Source organism: Stenella coeruleoalba, assembly GCF_951394435.1.
Source record: "Stenella coeruleoalba genome assembly, chromosome: 17".
Taxonomy (NCBI): Eukaryota; Metazoa; Chordata; class Mammalia; order Artiodactyla; family Delphinidae; genus Stenella; species Stenella coeruleoalba.
Window position 1 is genome coordinate 47330367 of NC_137163.1, and position 20789 is coordinate 47351155.

General features: G+C 37.8%; 1 long non-coding RNA gene across 3 annotated transcripts in view; it reads right to left on the minus strand.

The window, feature by feature from the left end:
- Positions 1-1383: 1383 nt before the first annotated feature.
- Positions 1384-20789, minus strand: part of LOC307175915 — a 39219-nt gene continuing 19813 nt past the window's right edge. For all 3 annotated transcript variants that reach the window (XR_013824539.1, XR_013824540.1, XR_013824541.1), the window contains one exon: positions 1384-1649. This is a non-coding gene — a long non-coding RNA (uncharacterized lncRNA). The remainder of the gene's footprint in view (positions 1650-20789) is intronic.

Genomic DNA, 20789 nt, shown 5'->3' on the forward strand with positions numbered 1-20789 from the left:
CGAACTGAGTATGTCTGTTTCAGCATTTAGCATGGTTTGGCATCTGAGAGGCCGGTACATTATTGGCATATAGTAGACTTAAAAATGAATATTTGTGGATTGTCTGAATGAGTGCATGTGTGTGATTCATATCCTATTTGCAGGTCCTATGCCCTACAGTGGATTTTCAGTGTCAGGTTGTGAAAGTATTTATGACGGGGATTGGCATTGTTCCCTATCTAATGGATAAAGATTACACATGAAAGGACTTTACATTGACATCCCAAAAGCCTCATAGGAATTACTTAACAGAAAAATAAAATTGGATTCTGTATAATTTCTGATTTGTAGGCTGGCCAGAACACTGGTATTTCAGCCAGTCCTCTGGTAGTTCCGATGACGTCCCCATGATCACCCAGGCATAATCAGAATGGCTTTAGGATTTGGGAGCCAAAATGGTCCTCAGTATTTACGGCATTGCTAGTCCATTTAAGAAAATGGACTATTGAAAAAATAGCTTCAGACACAATATGGCATTTTATGATTTAGCATGAAATCTGAGAAATATAGAGGTTATCTGAAGCCTGCAATGGTAACGTTCCCTCTGCTATTGAAATTATTGTCTTTAAACAAAGATTCTACATCAGTAATGCTATATATATATATTTTTTTATGATATTCAGGTTAATTTCCTATTCTCTCTAAGGAAGTAATTGGTTGGTTGGTATGAGAGATGGTGTGGCTTCCAAAGGTGAAAAGTATTATTTTGTTGTAATTTCCAGCTACCTAAGGATGGGAGAGGCCCAGGACACTGCAGTCAGTATATTATGTGGAGCAGGTTATATTGTGGTTTATTTATGAACTTTTACATGTTTATTTTCTATGCAAGTTTGTGTGCTGCTTTTTGAGTTTTGGTAGATAAGTGTTTTTAACTTTGGAATACTTGGAGGTTTTTTTTTTATATATATATATATATGTAACATATATATATATATATATATATATATATATATATTAATGTAGTAGTTAAAGCCGTGGAGAGTGTACTAGTCTACCTAGGTTCAAATTCTGGCTTTACCCTATGACTTCCCTGTGGCTTCCTCTGCTCACCTATTAAAAAGGAGGATAATAAGACTGCTGTGGTGAGTTACATACTAAGTGCTATTTAAGCATTTGCTATAATGATCATGTATATTCGAAGGCAAGGAACTTGCCCCTTGATCGTCTCGGTATTCCTAGTGCTTAAGAATTCCTAGTGCTTTCCTAGTGCATTGTCTTAGAATAGAGATAGCTCAGTATAGTTCTTCTCACTATAAAGTACTGTTACGTTGAAAGTCTTTGCTTGTGTACTAATAATCTATGACATATCTGCTGAGGACAAGGAAAGGAATAGTTTTAAAACTGCAGTGGATAACAAAAGATTGTATGATGTAATGCCTTTATTATGTAATTATAAAACTAACAAATGATCATGGTAGAAAATCTGAAAAACTCCTAGACAAAAGAGAGATCAACAACATTTGGAGTAACTTTCAGAGTGTAGAGCTGTCCATGAATATTAGTGCTTTCATATTTTCCAGGACTTTCAGTAGACTCTGCTTCTTAAGAGTCTATTCATGATATTTTACTTTAATGATGTTTTCATCATGGGGACACACACACACAGAAATCTGTTTAAAAAAAAAGAAACACAGGTAAATCACTGATGTTTCAGATGGCCACATGAAATAAAGTGAGAAAAGTCAACAAGCTGAAAGAATGTGGAGTAGCATCTCCTTAATTGCTTACATAATTCTGATAATTACCTCTTTGTGGATAATGTAATTAATGGGAATCTAATTCAAGAAAAAGATATGAACTGCAAGCCTTCTCGAAGCCAAGTATTTCTTTCCACAAAAGGTTACTTTCCTCGGCCGTGCTTCCTTATTACCTGGCAGGGAAAGAGTATTGTATGGCAAAGGATCTTCTTGAAGGAGGGTGCTTCCCACACTGATTGTCATAAATGACTTCGGAATTACTGTTGCTGTATTACCAAAATCTTAAACTAGGATATTTTTGACAAATTTGGTCCTTAGTTAATTTTTAGAGCTACAAACTGTCAGATGGCTCTGAAATAACAATTGTCTGGCTATTCTTCAGGGTGATCACAATATGGAAATGACCTTGAGGTATCACTAAAAAGCAGGAAGGTGTGAGTCTTCCTTTGGTTCCAGAGTGAAATGCGAGTTGGAATTGGAGTTGGAAAAGAGGCCCACAACCAAGTGATAGAGAAGGAACTGTGAGGTCATCAGTGAAAAACCAGGTTGAAGTTAAGGTGAAGAGGCATGAGGAAATGGTAAACTGTTACAGTATTACAAAGATCACCAAGAAGCATATCCATGAATGTGTTTTGTATTGCAATCTGCTGAAAAAGAGACAAATATCCTGGCCTGGCCTTCATGGAGATTGTATTTTATTGATTCTGATAATAGATTATTGTTGAAAAGGGCCTCCTATAAATTATAACCATGCAAAGGCAACAAGATAATTTTTTTTCTTTATGTATGTGTTTCTCATTCCTACTCACTTCTCTCTTAGGGGAAGAGAAAATCACAAAAAGCAAAAATGTCAATTCTCAGCTATTCATTTTCAAAATAATTTTTTTTCCAAATTCCAGTGGAGGCAATAGGTTAACTGTTAAGATTTGTAAGGCTCAAAAAGCTAATATTTACGAAGTGTAGCCAAATTTTTTTCCATAAATAATAGCTTTGGAAAGAATATGTGGTGATGCAAAGTTGGAAAAAGCTGGTTTTCCTTCCGTGAATGGCTTCACTGTCTTAGGAGAAGAGGCAGAGAAGAAATCAAAGTAATTAAACATGGGGTGAGTTTTCCTGATAGGGGACTCTAGTGCTTTAAAATAGACTAGATAATTCTAGGGATAATCTGAGGGTAGAACAGACCAATGCCTCATTTCCAATCTGGTACCCTGGAAGAAAACAGTGTATTTTCTTTAAGGTCTTGAGAGGTTTTTCTTCTGCTTTGTTTTGGTTTTGGTTCATTTTGTAATCAACCTTATTAAGGTATCATTTACGTACAATAAAATGCAGACATTTTTAGTCAACGGCTCAGTGACTTTTAATTAATGTATACATTTGTTTAACCACCACCCCCATAAAGATAGATAACAAGTCTAAAACCCTAGAAAGTTTCCTCCCAGGCTTTTGCAAAAGTATCCCCATCTCCCACCCCAAGGCAACCACAGATCTGTTTTTTATCTTTAGAGATGACTTTTGCCCAGTTTAGAATTTCATGTAAGTTGAATAATACAGTGGGTGCCCTTTTGATCTGGCTTCACTTGCTCAGCATATGGTTTTTGAGATTCATTCATGTTGGGATGTTTTAAACCAGGACTTTAGCCTGGGTGGCTGATGATGTCTGAAGGCACCTATAGGTACATCTGAGTCTCTGGCATTGTCACTGTCTGTTCTTGGCTCAGTATTTTCAACTTTATAAGAAGCACAAGGTTGAAGTAAGGAAGATCATTGTCAGTATAATGGATGTGAAGTGGGTTCTGTTATATAATATTCTCAGCATAAATTGATCTGCTTGGAATCATTGTGTTGATAATGGACAAGGATACTCTTCCTCCAAAAACCTTGATACTATAAAACTTCTAAAGGACGCTGTCCTAGGACTCTTTTAATTTTCATGTTTTGGGAAACATTTCTGGAAAATTCAAATGCTCGCAACCTGAAAGAAACAATTATTCACCTGAAAGCTGACTCTGCTAAACTTGAGTTGTCTGACCTTTACATGCTGATAGAACCCAAATAGCCTTGCAAAACAATGCTCTCTTGTTCGATATAAGCATATAGATTGTTTAAGATGGACGTGTATATGCAGTAAAGTGAAAAAGCAGAGAATCTTTGAGTTTCCCTTGCTGGGTTTTTTAATTTTTTCATTTAAGTTTCTATAGCATATGCTAATAATTCAGGGAAACGTCAGGTTAGTTTTAGGTCCACTCTACATAAATGTTGAAGTACTCCATATCCACCTTTTTTCTACCTTCCTTCTTTTCTTCCATCTTTCCTTTCTAACTTCTTATAATCCATTATACTTAATCCTGCATTTGCTGAGGTGGCAATTAGTGTAGGAAAATACTGTGAAATTTTGCTGTTCAGAATGCATGTTGACCAAATTCTATATTGAGAAAAGGTCTGAATTTACCCAGAATAACCCTTTCTCAGTGTCTTTGAATAAAGGGCATAGAAACTGGGCTATATATAATATCCTGACAGGTATGTAGAACTCATAGCAATTGCCCTAAAGAGCTTACCTAGCGTAGATGCATATGAATCCATTTAATGATTGCTTTATTGGCAGCAGTGCCAACCTACACAGTCTGTTTGGTTTTATCATTCTCATTACCTGCTGTTTACCACTGTATACATTGCTAATGGTGTGGTTTCTATGGCTTGTGAATTTCATGGCCAAATAATATGTAATTTATTGCACACTTTAGTGTAGAAGATGGAGACTCCATAACTTTTCGTGTGCTCTTTGCCCCTTTAGAATGTATTACACTGAGATCAGGCAAAGTAATAAATTTATTTCAAATGTGCGTGATAGCTAAACATCAATTAGGACTGATGGGCAATATTTCTGCTTCCAGCAACATAACAGTTTTTAAAGACTAAGCCATTGAACGTGGATTTACTGAACATGGGACTCAGTTCACTGGGATCCTTCTTAGAAAACTAAAGGAAAACTTGGATTGGATTTGTGTGGCTTATTCAAGTAGTAACTAATCACCTACATCTTGGTGAACTTAATTTGTCACAATTGTTTAGTATTTTATTAACTCTCTTCCCCTTCTTCCCCGACTCTCACGAGAACGGATCATGAGTATCTTAAAACATACTAAGTCGTCTTCCATCCCTGTTAATCTAACTACAAAAGCACACTTTCCTGATCCAATGTAACTTACTGTCTTTTAGAGTGGCTGGGGTTTTAATTCTCTACAAAATTAAAACCAGCAAAGAGAAACATTTTCAAGGAGCCACCACATTGTAGCGCTTTAGAAAGAAAACTTTAGAATTAAGGGCAACTATATCATTTTATAGCTAAAGCACCTGAGGCCTAAAGTAGGCAGGTAACCATCGAGGTCAGGGAAAGGGGTTGAAGATCAGGTTTCCAGAAAGAGTCTAGAGGGACTCAATCTGAGCAGGTCAAAAACTGAAAGGAGGCCACGAATGTTCTCGGAAGGCTGGCATCTGGCCTCAAGTGTGGAATTCAGACAGGGAGCGGACCCGGGGGGAACTGAGCTTCTGCAGTAGGCAGAGAAGTCCACCTCCTCTCCGGAAAGTACCACTGACATCAGGGAGTTGAGGGGAAAGAGCAATGAATTCCAGTCCACCTGAGAAAGCAGGCCAGTCTGATTAACTCTGAATTTAGGCTTATTTCAGATACTTCTTGAGAAAGAACTTGGACAAGAGCAAGTCCCACGCAGCCTCTTTTAAATCCATGCCCAGTATTTTCTGGTGGAGCTGCTTAAACCCTCCAAGTGACTCCACCATTTTAATTTCACTCTATATTTAATTCCGACAGTTCTATGATTGATTATTTAATGGGCAAATAAGTAGGGTCACAAACGAGTGTGAATGTATTTTACAGGATGAGGATGGGCGGAGTGGAGCAGTCTGGAATAGGACACCAATTAAAAGGGATCTTGGTAAAGAAGAACGTCTATTAGAAATGGAGAGGAATTCGCAAGGAAATTAGTGCCTGACACCACGCCCTTCTCTCTGCATGTTTAGAAGCTAGTTTCTAATTTTATTTTCGTAGGAGCTGTCCCTGTGATGAATTCTCTTTTACCTCCACACCATTTACCACATGGACATATTGTGAAGTTTGTGTGAGAGAAAGCAAGTATTAGAATTTGTCTTGCAAGGAGCTATAAACACTTCCTGGAACAATCTAGGGTAGAAGGAAAAGGAAAGGAAGGTGGAAACAAAGGAGAAAGACAGCTAATGATGCTGGAGTCTCTCGCTGGGATTTGTGGTATCTCTTTTTGAAACTAAGTACAGAAAGTCAGAACTTGACTGATTGTTTCCTGATCACGGTTTGTTTTCAGTTTTGCTTTTTTTCTTGCTCTCTCATCAGCTATTCCAGCCATTGCTATGTCATTTTCAGTTTCAGTAAGCATGCCTGTCTTGTTTCCATTTGCATTATTCATGTAAATGTTGATTGAACTGATGACCCCGAGTTATCAAGGAAACATTAGATACACCAGTAGATACATTTCTTAATTTTAGAAAAACATTACCGAGTGAAGGTTAAAATAACTCCTCTTCAATTTGTCATTTAAAAAAAACTTCTCCTAACATACAATACTTCATTGCCTAACAATGCCAGATAAATGAAGAATTCCTATGTATTCATGAATGCAGGCTAGTCTGTATATTTTTTGGCAGGTATGACCGTTACCGAGGGTAACGGCCTGGTTTGCCGGCCATGTCCTGTCTCCTAGATAGTTGTAGTTTCTGTTGTCTTTCAGTTGGTCCATTGGATATCAGAGGTGAATTTATAAAACTATACTTCCCTTTACACTTAGTTTTTTGTTTTGTTTTGTTTTACTTGAAGTATAGTTGATTGACAATGTTGTGTTTCAGGTGTACAGCCAAGTGATTCCGATATATGTATCTCTTCTTCAGATCCTTTTCCATTATAGGTTATTACAAGGTATTGAATATAGTTGCCTGTGCTATACAGTAGGACCTCGTAGTCTATCTACTTTATATATAGTATACACTTACTTTGTGTGATCCACGCTGGTCAGACCACATGATTATTTTCACTTCTGATATAATTTTTTCAGGTCCAACCTCAAATCTTTGATAAGAAGATATTTTTTAGCATGTGTGTGCTCTAAATCCAACAGTAGTTAGCAGAGATATGGTTTTGCACTAGGTATTCTTCACTTTTTTGTTCTCGGCCAACCAACTGAAAACTAGCATTTATTTTCTGGTTGGTTTGCTAGATGTTTATGACTATAATAAAAGTCTTACATTTTGTCTCATATCTTAAAACACAATCTGAATTAGCAATGGGTATTGTGCTATACATAGGCGCTGTGATACCAATACTGTATAAGTGAGATGTAATGCTTGGTGTACATAAGGGTTCAATAGTCCACTGTGAGAGTGCAGCCTTTTGAACAACCTCAGTGATAAGTGGGAACCACTTGTCCAAGAATTTTATTTAAGATGCAATACTCATTTCTATCCCCTTCAATACATTTTAAGTACCCCAAGCTAGAATAATGGGGCTAGAGGTGCAAGAAGAATATTATACCAAACAGGGGCAATATAAAAAAACATTACAATCAAATTTTCCTTATTAAAAATATAAGTCAAAAACCTAAATGCAATATTATTCCACAGAGTTTTAAGGTATATTAAAAACATTGTGATAGGATGTTTCAAAAATTATGGTACAATCCCCTTCTGACACCCTCATTCCTGAGTCACCACTTCAGCAGGACTGGGCTTTGGCATACTCAACCCACATGAGACAATAGCAAAAGAGCTTGATGGCTCAGTTGCCGAGGACTAGCCCACTAGGTTCTGAAGACAAGTGGACCAGGTGCTCCCACTGTCCAAGCCAACCACCAAACCTGTGAGTGAGGCTGTCTCAGACCAGCTCTCACTCAGCTGATCCATCAGTTGACTAAAACATGAAGGAGCCCAGATAAAACCAAAAGACTAAAACGTGAAGGAGCCCAGATAAAACCAAAAGTAAAACATTACTCAGATGAATCCAGTCCCAAATGGCCAAGTGATTGCTATTTTAAGCCAGTAAGTTTTTTGTTGTTTTTTTGTTTTTTATATCTTTATTGGAGTATAATTTCTTTACAATGGTTTGTTAGTTTCTGCTTTATAACAAAGTGAATCAGTTATACATATACATATGTTCCCATATCTCTTCCCTCTTGTGTCTCCCTCCCTCCCACCCTCCCTATCCCACCCCTCTAGGTGGTCACAAAGCACCAAGCTGATCTCCCTAAGCCACTCAGTTTTGAGGTGGTTTGTAATACAGCAAAAGCTAATCTATACTATAATACGATTTGGTCAAGTGGGTTTATCCTTAAGAATGCAAGGTTGGTTCAGTATCAGCCAATCAATTCATGTGATTCACTGTATTAGTTAAATAAAAGGAGAAAATCATATCATCATTCTTTTTAGATAGAAGAGATAAAAAGCATCCCATGAGGTTCAAAATCTATTGGGTAGGGTAAATTTTATAAAACTAGATCCAAATAATAACTATCTTTCCTTGATAAAGGCTATATACCAAAAATACATGGCACATGTATACACTAACAAAAATTATACTACTAATTTTTTTTAAAAATTAGCATTTCCTTTAAGGAGAGAATTGAGATGAAGATTTCTAACATTACTGGCCTATTGGAACCGACCTTTTTGGAGCTGTGTATTGAGAGAAATAGAAAGAGAGAAGGTTTAGAAGAATATAGATAAAAATGTCATATTTATAGATTGTTTTGATTATGTGTTTCATTGGAAATACAGGAAAATCAATAAACTATTAAATCTAAGAAAAGAGCTCAACATAGGGACTGCAAAAAAATTAATACACCAAAATCAATTGTGTTCCTCCATAGCATCAATATCTAGATACAATACAAGATGAATTTACCACAGTAACAAAACATATAGAGAGTATGGGGTTTCACCTAATAAATTATGCAGAAAATCTTCATAATGAAAACTTTATTAGAGGACACATGAGTAAAAGAAATTTATATCACAGGTATGGATGAGATGACTTACTATAATAATATAAATATCCTATATTAATATATAAAATTAAATGCAACTGTAATAAAAGGCCAAGCCCTTTTTTTTTTTTTTTTTGAGGGACAGCATAAAAAAGTGATTCTAAAATGTATCTGGGGTACTTCCCTGGTGGTGCAGTGGTTGAGAATCCGCCTGCCATGGAGGGAACATGGGTTCAATCCCTGGTCCAGGAAGATCCCACATGCCACGGAGCAACTAAGCTGGTGCACCACAACTGCTGAGCCTGCACTCTAGAGCCCACGAGCCACAACTGCTGAAGCCCACGAGCCTGGAGCCTGTGCTCTGCAACAAGGGAAGCCACTGCAATGAGAAGCCTGTGCACCACAACAAAGAGTAGCCTCCTGCCCCACCCCTCGCTGCAACTAGACAAAGCTCACACGCAGCAATGAAGACCCAATGCAGCCAAAAAAAAAAAAAGAAAAAAAAAAAGAGCAGATTGCTCTATCTCCTATAAAAAAATTAAAATAAAATAAAGTAAAATAATATGTATCTGGAAGAATAAAGTTCTCCATACAGCTAAGGTAGTTTTGAAAAATAAGCTCAAAATGGAGAATGTGCCCTACACATTAAGATATATTGGGAAGTCATGATAGATAAGAACTGTGTGATGCCCTTGGAAGAAACAGCAAATAAGAAAACAAATCAAACAGGTGGCCTAGAAATAGAGCTATATACAGATAGAAAGTTGGCACATGAAAGAGATGGAATCATAGTCCAATGGAGGAAGCTAAATTACAGCTTTTGGGGAAACAGTCTCATTTTAAAAAGAGAGATGAGACTGGATCTTAACCTAGTGATATCACTTATGTTGTACCCAGTCCTATATAGCTCACCTAATCTTCACAAAAAAATCCACAAGGCATAAACTATTATCCTCATTTTACAGATGGAAAAACTGAAGTATGAGAGATAAAATGACTAGCCTAAGAAGTACATGGTGGAGCTGGAACTTAAACCCCACAGAAATCATTCTATTAACCATTATGTTATATAATTCCACCTAATGTACAAAACTAAAATACAATAGTTTTAATATTTAAATGTGAAAAATAAAATCTAGAGAGAATAAAAGAAATTGCAAGGTAATATATTTGTGATTTCAGGGTAAGAGATGAAATAGATCTTTGAAAAATAAAGAAGCATACATTGTATGAAGCAAAAGTGATGAATTTAACTATATTAAAATTATAAATTTATTAATATAAAAAATCTGATTTAAAAGAATAGGCAGAAGAGCTGAATAGACATTTTTCCAAAGAAAACATACAGATGGCCAACAGGCACATGAAAAGATGCTCAACATCACTAGCCATCAGGGAAATGCAAATCAAAACAACAATGAGAGATCACCTCACACATGTCAGAATGGCTATCATAAAAAAGAACAAAACTAACAAGCCTTGGCGAGGATGTGGAGAAAAGGGAACCCTGGTACACTGTTGGTGGGAATGTTAACTGATGTAGCCACTAGAGGGGTGGGATAGGGAGGGTGCAAGGGAGACACACGAGGAAGAAGATATGGGGACATATGTATATGTATAGCTGACTCACTTTGTTATAAAGCAGAAACTAACACACCATTGTAAAGCAACTATACTCCAATAAAGATGTTAATAAAAACAAAAACAAAACAGAACAACCATATAATCCAGTAATTCCACTCCTGGGTATATATCTGAAGAAAACAGAAACACTGATTTGAAAAGATGCATGCACCCACATCCAGTGTTTATAACAGCATTGTTTACAATAGCCAAGATATGGAAGCAACCTAAGTGTCCATCAACAGATGAATGAACAAAGAATACGTGCCATATGTACACAATGGAACACTGCTCAGCCATAAAAAATGATTAAATTGTGCCATTTACAACAACATAGATGGACCTGGAGGGTATTATGCTTAGTGAAATAAGTCAGACAAAGACAAATACTGTAATGATATCACTTATAAGTAGAATCTAAAAAATAAGACGAATGAATACAACAAAACAGAAAGAGATTCACAGATATAGAAAACAATTTAGTGGTTACCAGTGGGGAGAGGGAAGCGAGAGGGGCAAGATACACACTGGGAACTAGGAAGTGCAGACAACTATGTATAAAATAAATGAGATACAAGGATATATTGTAGGGCATGGGGAATATAGCCAATATTTTATAGTAACTTTCAATGGAGCATAATCTATAAAAATATTGAATCACCATGTTGTACACCTGAAATTAACATAATATTGTAAATCAATTATACTTTAATAAAAAATTAGAAATGTATGTACAATAAAGGATACCAAAGTCAGACTGAAAAACAGTTGATGGGTAGAAGACATATACATTATCTAAAACCCAACAAAGGACTCAACATCTGAATACAAAAACTTCTACATCTCTAAAGACACACAATACTCAATAGAAAAATGAGCGAAGGTCATGATAGGCAATTCATAGAATGGAAAACATGAATAGCAAGAAAGTATATGAAGACCTAACTTTTCTAGAATCAGAGCAATGCAGAATTAAAACACCTTACTTCATATGAATCCACACATGCCAAATTTCCAGAAGTTAAAATGCAAATTATGCTGTGGAGCAACTCCGCCTGCGCACCACAACTACTGAGCCTGCGCTCTAGAGCCTGGGACCCACAGCTACTGAGCCCGCACGCCTAGAGCCTGTGCTCCGCAACAAGAGAAGCCACTGCAATGAGAAGCCTGCGCACCGCAACGAAGAGTAGACCCCGCTCGCTGCAACTAGAGAGAGCCTGAGTGTAGCAACGAAGACCCAATGCAGCCAAAAATAAACTAATTAATTTTTAAAAATGCAGATTAACAGCGTGTGGTGACAAAGGATATGGCAAGAGAGAAATTCCAAGTATTGCTGGTGAGGGGAAAATGGTACAGCTATTCTGGGGAGCAATCTGTGAAATAAGGCATATATATGACTTCTACCTCAGCCATTCCACAGCTGCAGTGTTACTCTGCACTGTTACTCAAGGGGACATGTGGAAAGAGTGTATTAATGCCTATGGTGGACATAAAGTGTTGAAAATAGCCTAAGTATGTATCACCAGGGTAACGGATAAGCAAAATATGGTATTAACATATGGTGGAATATTAGACAGTGGCCAGAAGCAATAATTTCTATGGAGCAACACAGACAAATTTTAAAACAATAATTTTGTGTAGAAAAAATAAAAGAATAGGATGTGATTTTTAGTCGATACTACTTTTGCAAAAATTAGAAAATACAAAACAATTCGGTATTTCAAATAGATACACATGTTTAAAATAACTATGAAAGGTGAGTTGGGAAATTACATATTAAATGGCCCAAATGGTGCTATATAGGGGAAAATAAAGGAAATAAATCTGGCAGAGGAACGTCGGGGCCAAAACCAATCTTAAAAGTATTAGAAAATAGAGTGACCGTACACACTGATGATAGAGTGACATGAACTGAGGCATATGGTCCCTTTTGAGTAAATGCCTTAAATACAAACTAAAAAAATAATGTCATAAGATTTACAAGTACTATAAAAATATTTAGCATTATTGCAGTAGATAGTAGAAATATATAACCTTTCAACTTAAATAAAAACAAGACTGATGAAATTTGTTCCCATGTCATCCATGCTAAGGAAGAAATAATAAATCAGCTTTTAAGATAGAATTTTTTACATGAGAGATAAAAAAACAAACAAAAAGAAACCCTAACTGTTTATCCCATGAAGGGAGAAAAAAACAATTTGAAAAGTCAGAGTAGAACTCTCTGAGGATAATATTTAACATCAATTTTTGTAAAACAGAATTTTAAGAAGCTGGTTTTGAATTGTTTATAGTTTCTAATTAGCATGCTGAGGAAATACAGGGTCCATCTTAATCCAGAAGCAAATAAAAAGTTCTGACTCTTAAAATTCTAGGCTCTAGAGTAGGTGCGTGCTGGTGTGCTGGTGTGTATGTGTGCACATTTGCTGTGTGTTTTCAATAAACTCAAGAGTACATAAGGGTGTATGTTATTACATTGTAACAATTCTTGAGCAAGTCTATCTGAAGGTCAGTAGCAAACAAGTAGATGCCGCTTGGGTGGCCCCCCAAACTCTCAGGTAATGCGCAGATCTGGCTTGGCAATCATGTTCTGCTTTTAGACATAATACATTTTTATGTTCTTGTTAGCATTGAAAGACTAACTTGAATATTCTGCAACTGATGAAATGGACAACAGAGCAGTAACCTAGAGTTTACAAGTATTGGGGGCAGTAAAACTTTAGTTCTAGATTTAACTTGGATTTTAGTCCTAATTTAACTTGGATTTTCTACAACGCAGTTTTTTTCTATAAACTGGAGGTATATACCACCATAATCCTAAAAGACCTGTGACTTTGGGCTTCAGGGGTCTAAGCCTTCTCTCTGAGTGACTGAAAGGTACAACTGGATATTAGACCTGTCTAAAAATTGTCCTTTTCTGTCCTCATATACAAGGGTTCAGCTTGATTTTTGGATAGCTGTCATTAAAAAAAAAAAAAAATGTGCAAAGAGCTAATGCCTTTTGCTACAAGACAAAACCATTTCTCCTAGACATGCAGTAATAGGAGGCAATGCCATGTGTTGGAAGCATGCACATATTTTATGATAGATATTAATCTGGAGGTTAACAGCTAGGTGCTCTGGTTGAAGTAGTTTATTTCAAACATGCATATAATGTTAACCCACTTTGTAACAAAGCCTTCAACATTTCATATGCAAATTCGTTTTTCTTTCTAGTTTAAGCCCAAGGAAATCCCTATAAGTCTTGTCTCCAAAGAGTAAATATAAAGAATTCATAAGATTAAAGAGTTCTTATCAATTGTATAAAAAACCAGAAATGTACTAACTAGACAAAAATGTAGACGTCTAAGAGAACGTCCAACAAATAGAAAAGTAGAGGACTGCACTGAGATTGCAATCCTGAGAAAAATACATTATTTCTAAATGAAAAAGTAAAAGGAGATAGTATAAATTAAAGCCAGAAGAAAAATTTTAAATCTACAAAAATACGAGTCAATACAAAGTTAAAAAACCATGAATTTTACTATATACCCAAAGGCTTCACAAAAGATCTCATGAATATCACAAATTAAAATAAAACAAACAAAAGCCAGAAATATTGTTTTCCCCAAATTGTACTACTACCTGCCTATTGCTTCAGTGGTAAGAAGAAAAATTATCTTCAAATAGTTAAATTGTATACCTACTTATATTTTAACTCTTAGGTGGATCTTGTTATATAATATATATGATCTCTAAAGAAAACTTGTTGATTATTTTGGCATCTGTTAGGAAATTCCTATTTAATTAGATAAATCTCCTTAGATAACTCTTAAATAAAAATAGATGCAAATACAGCATGTTTCATATCATTCATTTTAGACCTCTAAGAGTTGGAAAAGCTCAACCTGGAGAAGAAACTAGTTTTATTGAGGCAAGAAACTACTTTCCAGTTTAGAAGAGGAGGGATTATCCCATTTCTGTAGAGGAAGCAATCAGGAAGATACAAAAAGAATGATCCTTGCTAAGGCCAGAACTACTGTGCATATTGTACCAGATCTTGTAAAAACAGCCACTGTGCTGGCACTCACAGGCCCGGGTCATGGTGTGTTCAACAATAAAACTTTGTTCCAAAGGATGGAACTCCTTTGGGCCAAAAAGCTTTCACCTGCATTATTCCATTAACCTCACTGTTTTGTTATGGGAAATGCGTTTATTTTTTGAAATGACATTGAAATATATCCTTAAAAGAACACTTTAGGTCTCAACAAGATTCTCTTCTCTTTCAGCCAACACATTACCTTTTAGAAATCAACAGTCTACTTCTTTCTTTAAATCATCACATTTCAAAGCTGTAGCAGCTAATAAATGTTAATGTAAGTTTTCCAAAACTGCAATCTCCCTAAATTTCTATGCTGTCTTCTTTATCCTGTCTTTTCAAGGTAAAGGTATCTTTCCAGTTTTCTTAGCATTATCAGGATTATGGATTTTGTTCATTGTTAAAGTTCGTTATTTATGGACATAAGTTAATGTAAATGCAAAAATATCTCGTATTCTTCACAAGCTGGCTGACTTAAATCACTCGCTCTTAAAACAACTTTACTGCTCTCCAATCTGTTCAAATGCACAGAAATATAAATTCAGGATGATGTGGCTTTTCTGCAATGCTTTCTTTTCAGGCTGCAGTCTACATGACAGCGTTATATTTTATCCTTGCTGCTGTTGTTGTTCAATCTATAAAATCTCTCTTGAAGACCCCCAAAACAGCTTGTAATTTAAACTTTTACTTTTGGTGACTCACTGTTTTCAAATTGCCATCTCTGACCATATCCCCCTTCCAGGGGAATTTATGCAGACTTTTTTTTTTTCCTTCTACATACTGATTTATGCTAACCTGAACAATTTACCACTTCTACATCCATGTAGTAGCTCAAATAAAATGAGTTCCTGTGTTAATCCCACAGTAAACCTCGGTAATTCTCACATCACAGGAGTTGTAAACGTTTGTTAACAGAAAAAGAATGTTTTTCCCAAAATAGCTACATAACTCTTAAGAGTACTCAAATTCCTAAATAATCCTTTTTACAAGACTCCCGCCAACTTTATTTTGATACGTTAAACATGTGGAGCCTATTTTAAAAGGTATTTAACAGTGACTTCATCAAAACAGCTTCCTAGTTGTTCTCATAATGTCTTTTTTCTAAAGTTTTCAAACTGTTTTTAAGCCAACTTGAATAGTGATGAATGTGAGCCGCTATCAAAACGCTTAAGAAGCATTCTGCCAAACAGGATGGGCAAAAATGTTCTAGATCTGCTCAATCTGACATTAGAGGTCATGCAACTTGAAAAATGAAATAACTATTTCCAACACTCATTGAGCCCTTCATTTTAAAAATAACTTCAGGGCTATTTCCACACTCTACATTTAATAATACACTTTTTTAAAAAGGATGCTAGGCTCGGTGAAATCAAACTGATCTGCCACTTAAAGCTGGTGAGTCTATTCTTAATGGGCCTCTGGTAGATGTGGGATAGCAGTTTCACTTAATAACTTCACTAGTAAAAAGAATGACATCCGAAAAGGACTGCTGGGGAAGACAGGGAAGAGAAGACCGGAGTCTCCTGAGAAGAAAAAGAGAAACGATTTAAATAAAGTCGCTAAGGAGGAAGGAGGTGGTGAGAGGCGTAGACAAAAGAGCGAGAAAGATTTAACGAGGAAGTGAAATGGAGCACAGAGGAAGGCAGAAGCTAATGAGGAAACAAATGGGAAAGGTAGTGTTTTCAAACAGGCATGCACCAGGAAGGGACGAGTTACGGCCTGGAGTAGCCCCAGTGCTTTCAGGTGAAAGAGATGCTCGCAGAGAACAGGGACAAGCAGTTTACTTCCAGGCTTTGGAGCAAACTAAAATTTCCTGCCCCGAGCCTCTCCCAGCCTCGGCCGAGCGCGGAGGCGGCGGCTGGGGAAGGGGCCTAGCCAGGAGCCAGGCCCGGCGTCCCGCTCCTCTGGGCTCCGCGGCCGAGGCAAAGAGGCGAGGATTAAGCGGGGAGAGGTCCCGGCCGCAGCTCGGTGGCACCCCGAAAACGGTCCGGGGCTTCGCGAGCCGTTCCCCCTGCGGCGGGGCGCCCAGCGGCCTTGCCTGGGGCGAGGGAGGGAGGCGAGGTCTAGCGCGTCCGCTCGCGGCCGCCGCAGAACCCCTCTGCTACACTCAGCCCAGGCTTCCAACGGAGGCGGACCCTGGCTCAGCCGCCGCTTCCCCCTCGGGGTCTTGGCCACCGCCTCCGCCGCCTCCGGGGCTGTTTACACCGTTGGGCCCCGCACGCCGCCGCCGCCTTCTCTCCACCCTAGCGCCATTGCCGATTCGGCCGCCGCCACCTCCTCCGCCGCAGCCTCGTATCTCTGGAGCATCTTCCAGCCACCGAACCCTCAGAAACAGAGACTCCAGCCGCGCCGGCAGGAAACTCCCCCGCAACTGCCAGGGGGACGAATTGGTCAGAACACCGGCGGCTTTTCCACCATTGAGCAGCAGCCGCTCCGCTCCTTCTGCCTATGCAGACTCTTAACCCATAATTGCTTTACTCTTTACCTCTATTTCTGGGTTCTTAAATTAACTCTTACATCAGTGTTCTTCATTACTCAAATTATTTTTTCTTAGGAACTTTTCCTGGAAGTAAGTTCATGCTATTTTTGACAAGCAAACATTTGACTTCTGAAAGAATTCTTACGAAAATGGGTTTATATCCCAAATGCACCACCAAAAATCTTTGTGACCTTGCATAAACGTCCCTTACCATTTCAGGTGCTATCTTTGCTTGACTCCAAAGGGAACTGATTAAAACTATGAGCATCTAGCTGTTATGCACTTTTGTCTCAGTTTGGTCAATGAAACTCTCAAAAATCCATCAGATTTTCATTATTTTTATCATTAGCCTGTTTGTGTAAAATAAGTTACCATTTGTGGAGCCAGTGTTCTCCTTTATTCCGGCATCCAATCATTGTAAATATTTCTCATGGACACATTCTTAGAAGGCCTATGAATAACCTGGCCTCTTACTGATTCTCCCTTTTGGAGTCTTACTAGCCAGACTTCCCCAATAACTTTCAGAGAGAGTTTTCCCCCTTTCCGGGTCTTCTTTTTGACTTCTATACGCCATAGAACTTTCAAAAGTCATCACACCAATACTAATATTACCACATACCCTCCAAAAAGCTCCAAGCTGTTTATGCCTATTCATTAAGTTAATACTTTATCAAAACTTGTCCAATTGAGTAGTATTAGCACAGATATTTTACACATTTTAGCACAGACGTGCTCTGTTTAAGGCTGACAGATCCATTAGGAATTAACTTTCTGGTACATTTTCCCTCTGACATTTTCCTCATAACTGCGTTTCCTCATAACTGAGCCATCAGTTATCTCTTGCCTATAGAAAGGCAGATAAGAGAAAAGAAAGCTAAGTGAGAAAAGATATGTAAATAGACTAGCACAATATTGGACACATAAATATTCAATAAATGATAGCAAGTATTCTTACCCTTATCCTCACATTAGTTTATATGTATTAAAAACTGATTACTGGACTCAACTCTTACTTCCATTGCTCATTAGATCCTCACAGAAACCTTGGAGGAAGCGAGGTTTTATCCCCATTTTACAGGTTGGGAGACTGTAGCCTAGAGGGCTTAAGTACCTTAACTGAAGTCATATAGTCAAGAAATAAGCCTATATTTGTCACAATCACTTGCCCATGCTTTGACGTGACACCACCACCCATCATTTACCCAGCTTCACCAAGGTACTACTAATTTTTTTACTCTTATTCTCCTCTCTTTGCTTCATACTGCCATTGTCACCAACCCAGTCAAATTCACTTTTAATTTTCCAATGTTAGTGAGGGGAATAGAAGGTGGAAATTGAGGTTAAAGGAGGAAACTTTAATGTTATTCAAGGATGACTTCATCTTAACTTCCAGCCTTCGTCTACCCATTCTCTGCTCCAGTCACACGCAGAGTATTTGCTCTCTCTTCCATAAGTCTTGACTTTTCTTGTCTTTATGCCACTTTTCTTTTCTCCATTTGCAATGAATCTCCCTTTCCCTTGGTTCTTCACCATTTCTTACTCCATACTCTCCATTAAAATTCAAATCTACCTTTAAAGCCCAACTCATATACCAGTTCTGTCCTGCAGTCTCCTGGATCTGCCAAGTCAGAACTAACCACTTGCTCCTCCGTGCTCCTGCAATGGCAATGATGTTAGAAGGGCGAGTGATTTTACAGCTCGCTCACCACCTGTGGGAAATATGTCCTATTTGCCCTTCCACATCCTTTCTCCACCCAACTCTATATGGATGGCTTGCATGGCCTATCTTAGTGTCCTTGCTCTGGCTTCCGTTTGGCTCACCAATGAAGAGTACCAATAGAAGATTGTAGGGAACGAAGGAGGGGAGTGAAGTTAGGGTATTAATTCTTGCCAAATTGCTGGGAGTTGGCTGCATCCCCCAACTAACATACAGTGCTTCTCTGTGGGGCGTCACAGCATCTTTGAGGAGGACTCTCTCTCCAGCAAGGCTTCCTTTCTCTTTCATCTCCTATAAAGTAGCCACACTTTTACTGAACCCAGGGCACTACACTATATCTTGATTCTCTACATTGGGCTCAATTTATCCTTATTGATGTACCCCTGATTTCCTGCTGAGACCCTGTCTGATGAACTTCGTAATATGCTCTTCTAAGCTGTTAATTTTACAAACCACATTATTACACTTATTAGAAGAATGTCTTCAGGATGTGTCAGTAAGCTCTGATTGATGATAATGGTAAACAGCTAGAATTTATGGAACATAAAGTATGCTTTGGTTACTCTCGAGTACATCGTGTGCATTATTCTAATTAATTAAAATCACTATTAGCTAAGCAAGGCACACAGGTGCTAAGAGGTTCCCAGAAGTAACTTGCTCATGGTCACCCCAGTGTCTCAGTAGTGTTTAGGACTCAGATCTGTCCAAAGCCTAAACTTTAAGTTCTAGGTCTAAGCAGTGGCTCTCAAACTTGAGTATGCATCAGCATCACCAAGAGAGCTTGCTGAAACAGGTAGTGGGCCCCACCCCCAGAGTGTCCGAGTCTGTAGGTCTGGAGCAGGGCCCAAGACTTTCACTTCTAAAAATTCCTACGTGCAGCTGATGTGCTGGTCTGGGTACCAGACTTTGAGAACCACTAGTCCAGGCATTTTAGGTCCAGAATTTCAGGTGTTAGAATAATTTTCTGGTGATAAATTGTCAGAAAAAAAAAAAAAAGCACTGCATTTTCCTGTTTGTAAGGAGGTAATACATTCAAAATTAAAGAGTCAATAATGGGGCTAAGTATTTAAGAAAGAAGAGTTATTCTTCAGGAAGATGGGAGGAGATGGACATTCTAAGGACAGGAATGCCCTTTCAGGAAACTTGCAGAGGGAAAAGAAAAATAACATAGTAAGATTCTGCTATCCAGTGTTCACAGAACATGAGTGGGATACCCTTGACTGTAAAATGGGAAGCCAACTTTTGCTCACCATATACACACCTTATTCAGTACAAATGTTTATTAAGAATCTCCAAAAGCTAGACACTAGGCATCAGGGCTACACTGATAGAGCAGATAAAGTGCCTGGCCTCAGGGAGCTTGTGCTTCAGAGGATGTACATCAGCTAGATAGACTGAATGATGGATACTATATTGGGTTCACACTTCGTCTCAAGAAAAAAATATATCCATAGACGTGATCCAGGAGTCAAATGGCAAAAGACCTAGCCTCAAAGTGAGTGTTAATTTCATTAAATGGTAGGTAAAAATTATTTTATATGCCGAGATAGGCTCTGCTTAAAAGACACACTATTCCTCCAAACGTATTATACAAGCCAGCTTATGAACCTGTGACTTTTTCTAGGAGAAATGTTGCCTTCTTTCCCAAGAAGGGAGCAGTAGGGGTCGGGGTGGAAATAGTTTCATCAGAGGCACAGTCTCACTACTACTGCTCAGCTCCAATTCGCAACCTTCTGAATGGTTTCCAGACTAAGTAATTTAGCAAAGTGATGAAGAAAAAATGGCCCATTAATCTTATGATGCGTGTTATAACTTCACTCTGGGTTTAGCATAGGAAAAATATTATTTGCATTGATTAGAAATATGCTTTATGGCTGCATATATTATTCACTCTGAAGATTCTAAAATTATTAGCTGGGTTGACATGATGAACTGCACAGGAGTACTTCTAGAAGACATCTCAATGTCATCTGTTACTCACATCATATAGGTCTAGGAATCAATATGTATTTTACTCAATATGAGATCTTATTCCAAACACCAAAATATGCCTGTTTTTATTCGATGGTTACCATCATGAAACTACCAGCTAAACATCATTTAGAAAATTCAAAGCAAGTAAATTACTGTATTA